Consider the following 7,511-nt stretch of genomic DNA (forward strand, 5'->3'; position numbering starts at 1 on the left):
CCTCGGGGCTCATTCACATTGCAGCATGTGTCAGAATATCCTTCCTTTTTTTTTGAGATGGAGTTTCGTTCTCGTTGCCCAGGTAGGAGTGCAATGGCGTGATCTCGACTCACTGCAACCTCCACCTCCCGGGTTCAAGGGATTCTCCTGCCTCAGCCTCACGAATAGCTGAGATTGCAGGTGCGCACCACCACACCCAGCTAATTTTTTGTATTTTTAGTAGAGACGGGGTTTCACCATGGCCAGGCTGATCTTGAACTCCTGACCTCAGGTGATCTGCCCACTTTGGCCTCCCAGAATGCTGTGATTACAGGCGTGAGCCACTGCGCCTGGCCAATATCCTTCCTAAGACTGAATGACATTCCATTGTGTGTATATGCCATATTTGTTTATCTAGTCATCCATTGATGTGGACTTGGGTTGCGTCCATTTTTTGGCTATTGTAAATAATGCTGCTGTTAACATGGGTATACAACTATCTGTTCTAGTCCCTCCTGTGAGTTTTGGGTCTATACTCAGATGTGGACTCAGTCTCCTAAGTAGTTGGGATTACAGGCGCCTGCCACCATGCCCAGCTAATTTTTGTATTTTTAATAGAGATGGGGTTTCACCATGTTGGCTAGGCTGGTCTCGAACTCCTGACCTCATGATCCGCCCACCTCAGCCTCCCAAATCCTTGGCCTGGGATTACAGGTGTGAGCCACCACGCCTGGCACAGTGTTTAATTTTTTAGGGAACTGCCATACTGTTTTCCATAGAAACTGCACTATTTACATTCCCACTAACAGTACACAGGGGTTCCAGTTTTCCACATCCTCACCAACACTTACTTTCTAAAAATAATAGCCATCCTAATGAGTGTAAAGAGCCATGAAAATCTTTAATGTCAACACATATACAGGTATATTTTATCTTCTTGAGAAATGTTTAGCTTGTTTTTAGCTTTTTACTGTGAAAACAAATCTATGATGAATAAAATCCTTGCCTGTACATCTTTGTGATTGTGGCTTATTGTCAGCTTGTATTATGTTACTAAAAGTTGAATTGCTGGATTGAAGGATATACATTTACAATATTTATTGCCATTTATACTTTGAGGGTTTCTTCCTTTCTTTCTTTCTTTTTTTTTTTTTGAGACAGAGTCTTGCTCTGTCACGCAGGCTGAAGTGCGGGGGTGGGATCTCAGCTCACTGAAATCTCCGCCTACCTGGCTCAATCAATCCTCATGTCTCAGCCTCTTGAGTAGCTGGGACTACAGGTGGGTGCCACCATGCCTGGTTAATTATTTTTTTGTATTTTCAGTAGAGACAGGGTTTCACCATATTGGCCAGGCTGGTCTTGAACTCCTGACCTTATGCAATCTGCCTGCCTCAGCCTCCAAAGGGTTGGGATTACAGGCGTGGGCCACTGCTCCCCACCTACTTTGAGGGTTTCTAATTCTCACACATAACTCTCCTCCAACAAGGGCAGGTATTATCAATTAATTTTTTTTTTGCCAGCAAGATGGGCAACAACTGATATCTCATTGTTTTTATTGTGTTCTTTAGTTTCTAATAAGGGTTAATATCTTTTCATCTTTTTATCTCAATCTTTAATTAAATGAATTGAAAATTGCAAATAAGTGGTTTCCCAAGGAAAACTGGGGTACTATTACCAAAAGAAGGATGAATATATGCCATACAGGCAAAAGCAACACTCTTTTGTAGTTTTACTTTTCTTATTTTAACATTTGATTCATCCAGAATTTATCTTAATGGCTTTATTTTTCCAAATACTTAGCTAGTTTTCACAACATTATTTGCTTGGTCCATATTTTCTCCACTGATTTGAAATTTTTTTGTTTGTTTGTTTGTTTGTTTTTGTTTTTTGAGACAGAGTTTCACTCTTGTCACCCAGGCTGGAGTGCAATGGTGTGATCTCGGCTCACTGCAACCTCTGCCTCCCAGGTTCAAGTGATTCTCCTGCCTCAGCCTCCCGAGTAGCTGGGATTACAGGCGACCCACCACCATGCCCAGCTAATTTTTGTATTTTCAGTAGACATGGGGTTTTACCAAGTTGGCCAGGCTGGTCTCGAACTGCTGACCTCAGGTGATCTGCCCGTCTCAGCCTCCCAAAGTGCTGGGATTACAGCCACTGTGCCTGACCATTTTTTGAACTGTATATTTTATTATATTGATTTATCTGTCATTTCTTGTGCTAGTACTACACTGCTTTACTTATTATAGCTTTATCATCTCTTTCAGTGGCTGGTAGGGCAAATCTGTTCACTTTTCTTTCCTTCCTAAAATTCCCTGTTGTTTTCACATGTTTATTCTTCCAGCGCAGTAGTTCTCAACCTTGGCTGCACATTGGAATCACTCAGGGAATGTTAATAAATGCTGATAACCTCACCCCACTCCCAGAAGTCCCAGTTTAATTGCTAGGGGTACAGTATGGGAACAGAGTTTTAATAGCTCCCCAGATGATTCTGAATGTGTAACCAAGTTGAGTACCACTTTGCAAGATGAACTTTAACACCATTTTCTTCCATTTCTGCTATGATTTTTATTTTTATTGCATTGAATTGTAGATTAATTTAGAGATAATTGACATCTTTATAATACCGTGTTTTTCTATTTCATTTGGTCATGGTTCTTTAGCTGAAAAAATTAGAAAGAGATTTTGGCTGATGCTATGGACTGAATGTTTATGTTTCCCTCAAATTCATTCATATGTTGAGTCCTAAATCCCCAATATGATGGCATGAGGAGGTGGGGCCTTTGAGAGGTGATTAGTGTTCTCATCAGGCAAGGAATCTGCCAGGCACCTTGACCTGGGACTCCCAGCCTCGAGAACTGTGAGAAATGAATTTCTGTTGTTTAAGCCACCCAGTCTATGGTTACTTGTTATAGCAGCCTAAACTAAGACAGCTGACTTAAAGGAAAAGTTGAAAGAAAGGATTTTCTGAAAGGATTTGGAGTAGCTCAGAGATGTGAAGAAAAGCTGAAGAACTAGATGTGGGAATGGGAAAATTGAAGCAGCTGTTGGACTTGAAGCAGCTGAACTCAACTCCACTTACATTCTTAGCTCCTCCAGGTTTCCAGCTTTCAGGTATTTTGCTTGAATTTCAGATTCTGAAAAAGAATTCAATGGTCCTCCTTTGGGTAGCTCATCTACTCCTTGGCTGGAGGATGCTTTGAGTGACAGTTGCTACAAGTCTGCACATGGTGGGGAACCTAGAGAAGGGAAATCAGTAGCCAGGATGTTGGGGCGGTGGTGAAATGACAGTAACAATGACAAGTGCAACAAAAATAGCCATGCAGTATGCTGGTGTGAGCACGGCATTTCTCTTCACTTATATTTTCTTCAGTATTCCTTGATGTTTTATAGTTTTTCTTATTTAATTTGCATATTACTCATTTAGCTAATTTGTGTTTCATGCATTTTATTTTCTTTGTGACTAGCAGCTTTTTAAAATTTTATTTTGTTATTATTTATTTATTTATTTGAGACAGAGTCTCACTCTGTTGCCCAGGCTGGAGTACAACGGCGCAATCTCTGCTCACTGCAACCTCTGCCTCCCAGGTTCAAGCGATTCTCCTGCCTCAGCCTCCCCAGTAGCAGGGATTACAGGCATGCACCACCACACCCTTCTAATTTTGTATTTTTAGTAGAGACGGGGTTTCTCCATGTTGATCAGGCTGGTCTTGAACTCCCTATCTCAGATGATCCACCCACCTTGGCCTCCCAAAGTGCTGGGATTATAGGTATGAGCCACTGCAGCTGGCCTTGTTTTTTTAAACTAAAATGTTTTCCATTTTAGTTCACAAACTAAGTACATAAACCTTATTCTTTTTTTTGTTCTTGTACATTATGCCAGTTTATAGATATACTATAATGTATCTAACCTGTCTTCTACTATATGGGTTGTTTTTATTCTTTATCCATGTGTGTGTATATGTGTGTGTGTGTGTATATATATATGTGTGTGTGTGTGTATGTGTGTGTGTGTATATATATATATATTTTTTTTTTTGAGATGGAGTCTCGCTCTGTCACCCAGGCTGGAGTGCAGTGGCGTGATCTGCACTCACTACAAGCTCTGCCTCTTGGGTTCACGCCATTCTCCTGCCTCAGCCTCCTGAGTAGCTGGGACTACAGGCGCCTGCTACCACGCCCGGCTAGTTTTTTGTATTTTTTTTAGTAGAGATGCGATTTTACCGTGTTAGCCAGGATGGTCTCCATCTCCTGACCTCGTGAGGCACCCGCCTCAGCCTCCCAGAGTGCTGGGATTACAGGCGTGAGCCACCACGCCTGGCCCAGACATTATATATTTTTATATTTGTTAATCTTACAGGTGAAAAAGGTGTCTGTGAGATTCAATTTGTATTTCTCTCATTATGAGTACAGCTGGTCACCTTTTCATATTTTAAGAACCATTTAAAATTCCTTTTATGTAAAGTTTTGCCAATTTTTCTATTAGGTTGTTAATCTTTCTCTTATTGTTTATAGGAGCTCTTCATATTTTAGGGAAAGTAGCCCTTTATTTTGATGTGGCCACAAATAATTTATTTCCATATTTTTGTTTGACGGTTAACTGCTTCTGGTTAACCTTAATGATCGAAGGGTTTTTTTTTGTTTTTTGTTTTTGGATGTGTGAGCCAAAGATTTATTTCTTCATTTCTTGCATTTGAAGTACTCTTTGATGACATCCTTGGCCTGAGACTCCTTGCCATAGTCCTTAACTACTACACAACTGCAACCAACAACTGTATGGGGTTTCCCCTCTGTCAGTTTTACAGAGGCCTTCCCATTCCTCTAGTTTCTTGTTGTCATGAACCTTAATTAGGTTGATTTGGTGTTCAGCACAAAGGGCCTCCACCAACTTGACATACACAGGCTCATTACAGTTGGACGCAAGCACACAAAGATGGGCTTGGCCCTTGTCTAAGGCTTTGGCAGCTTCGCGAATTCTACGCGCTAGGCCTTCGTGAATGAGGGCGGTCTTCAGCACCTCTTGTAAAGCAGTATTAACGTCCATTACACCTCCAGCAGCAATGCCTTCCTCGGCCATGGTGGTGAGTTACGGGTGAAGCTGAATCTTGAAGGCACCCAAGCCTCCGCCTCCGCGCGACTTGGCGGCAGCAGGGAAAGAGCAATCGAAAGGTTTTTATAACTTGCCATGAGTGCATCAATTGTAAACTATTTTATTTTATTCTTTTCTTTTCTTTCTTTCTTTTTTCTTTTTTTGTGACGTAGTCTCGCTCTGTTGCCAGGCTGGAGTGCAGTGGCGCAATCTCCTGTCACTGCAACCTCTGCCTCCCGGGTTCAAGTGATTCTTCTGCGTCAGCCTCCCGAGTAGCTGGGACTACAGGCACCCACTACCACGCCTGGGTGATTTTTGTATTTTTAGTAGGGACGGGGTTTCACCATGTTGGCCAGGCTGGTCTCGATCTTTTGACCTCGTGATCCACCCGCCTTGGCCTCTCAAAGTACTGGGATTACAGGTGTGAGCCACCGCGCCTGGCTATTTATTTAGAGAGAGGATTCTGTTGCCCAGACTGGAGTGCAGTGGTATGATCATAGCTCACTGTAATCTCAAACTCCCAGGTTCCAGCAATCCCTGCCTCAGCCTACCAACTAGCTGGGACTACAGATGTGCACCACTGCACCTGGCTAATTTGTGAACTATTTTAATTCTGATAAACATTGCTATTCCTTTAATAAATTCTTCCCTTTAGTTTCTTCCCTTTTCTGGATTTCTATTAGTTGGATTGTAGACCTCTTTGATTAACCTTCTAACCCTCTAATTTTCTTATCTTTTTTCATATTTCTCATTATTGCTAGAAAATGGGTTAAACTTTATTTTCTTTCTTCTCTCTCTTTCTTTCTTTCTTTCTTTCTTTCTTTCTTTCTTTCTTTCTTTCTTTCTTTCTTTCTTTCTTTCTTTCTTTCTTTCTTTCTTTCTTTCTTTCTTTCTTTCTTTCTTTCTTTCTTTCCTGCTTTCTTTCTTTCTCTCTCTCTCTCTCTCTCTTTTGATGGAATCTCACTCTGTCACCCAGGCTGGAGTACAGTGGCACGATCCTGGCTCATTGCAACCTCTGCCTCCTCGGTTCAAGTGATTCTTCTGCCTCAGCCTCCCGAGTAACTGGGATTACAGGTGCCCACCACCATGCCCGGCTAATTTTTGTAGTTTTAGTAGAGATGGGGTTTCACCATGTTGGCCAGGCTGGTCTTGAACTCCTGCTATCAGCTGAACCACCCGCCATGGCCTCCCAAAATGCTGGGATTACAGGCGTGAGGCACCTCGCCATGCCTATTTTCTAATTTGTTAATTAATGTCTTTTCAATTTGGCAATCATATTTTAAATCTCCTGGAGCTATTTCTTGTTTTCAGAGTGTTCTTTTTCCATAGCATCGTGTTCTTGTTTTATGGGTGAATTATATTTCTTGCTTCTCTGAGGATATGTATAATAATGTTTTGAAATTTTTTTCCATACGTAGAACATTTAGTGAGCATCTGCCATGCAGAGTAATGTGCCCAATATGAGAATCCTCCACTCCAGTCCCAACTCTAGTTGGTATCTCCTTGCTTCCCATGGTGCTCCCACCTCTCTTTGATACTCACTTCCTGAATACATGTGACCCCTAGAGGCTGGGATCCCCAGTATCAGCCCCAATACCACCCCCAAAAGCAGCAGGCCCAGGGTCCCTGGGCAAAGGGATCTTCTGTCTCCAGAGGGGTTGAGGGCCAGGAGCAGCTGTGAGGCTCAGTGAGGGTGGAGAACTGGGGTCCTCAGGATTTCCAGAGTATCAGTGGGAACTTACAGGTGATCAGGGTTGCCACGGAGGCAGTGACCAAACTCTGTATGCCCAGGGTACTGAGGGTGCCATGCAGGAGGCCACAAGTGAATCCAGGAACTTGGGTGCTTCCTCCAGATACTGCAGGCCCAAGATCATCGGGATGAGGAGTGGAAGCTGTTGTCCTGAAAAAAGTAGGTCCCTTGGTGATTGGTGCACAGGCTGTCCATCTGTTGGAACACAGTCACCCACAGATTTTTGCATATGAACTTGAGGACACCCAGCTCCTCCCTGAGATGAGCATCTCCAGGGGCAGTCTCTTGTCTAGAACCTGGCTCACACAGAAATCCATGCTCTCCAGGATCAACAGGCTTATCATCTGTCCCCCTCCCCACCGGACAGGGTTGGGTTTGTGATGCCACAGCTCTGCTACCATCTCCGTGTGTAGAAACTCGAACAGCACAGCATCTACCATGTGTTAGCCTCATGCCCCTAATCTGAAATTTTTATATATTTTTGAGACAGCATCTTGCCTTCTTACTTAGGTTGGAGTACAGTGGCATAATCACAGCTCACTGTAGCCTCAACTCCCTGGGCTCAAGCAATCCTTCCACCTCAGCCTCCCAAGTAGCTGGGACTACAGATACGCGTCATCATAACTGGTGGAATTTTTTTTTTTTTTTTAATTTTTGTAGAGAGGGAGTCTCACTATGTTGCCCAGGCCAGTCTTG

General features: G+C 42.9%; 2 pseudogenes; both read right to left on the reverse strand.

The window, feature by feature from the left end:
- Positions 1-4,643: 4,643 nt before the first annotated feature.
- Positions 4,644-5,053, reverse strand: LOC105478766 (small ribosomal subunit protein eS12-like; annotated as a pseudogene).
- Positions 5,054-6,775: 1,722 nt separating this feature from the next.
- On the reverse strand, positions 6,776-7,255 carry LOC105478767 (trafficking protein particle complex subunit 6A pseudogene; annotated as a pseudogene).
- Between the last annotated feature and the right edge of the window lie 256 nt (positions 7,256-7,511).

The sequence above is a fragment of the Macaca nemestrina genome, chromosome 5 (genome assembly GCF_043159975.1).
Source record: "Macaca nemestrina isolate mMacNem1 chromosome 5, mMacNem.hap1, whole genome shotgun sequence".
Lineage (NCBI taxonomy): Eukaryota > Metazoa > Chordata > Mammalia > Primates > Cercopithecidae > Macaca > Macaca nemestrina.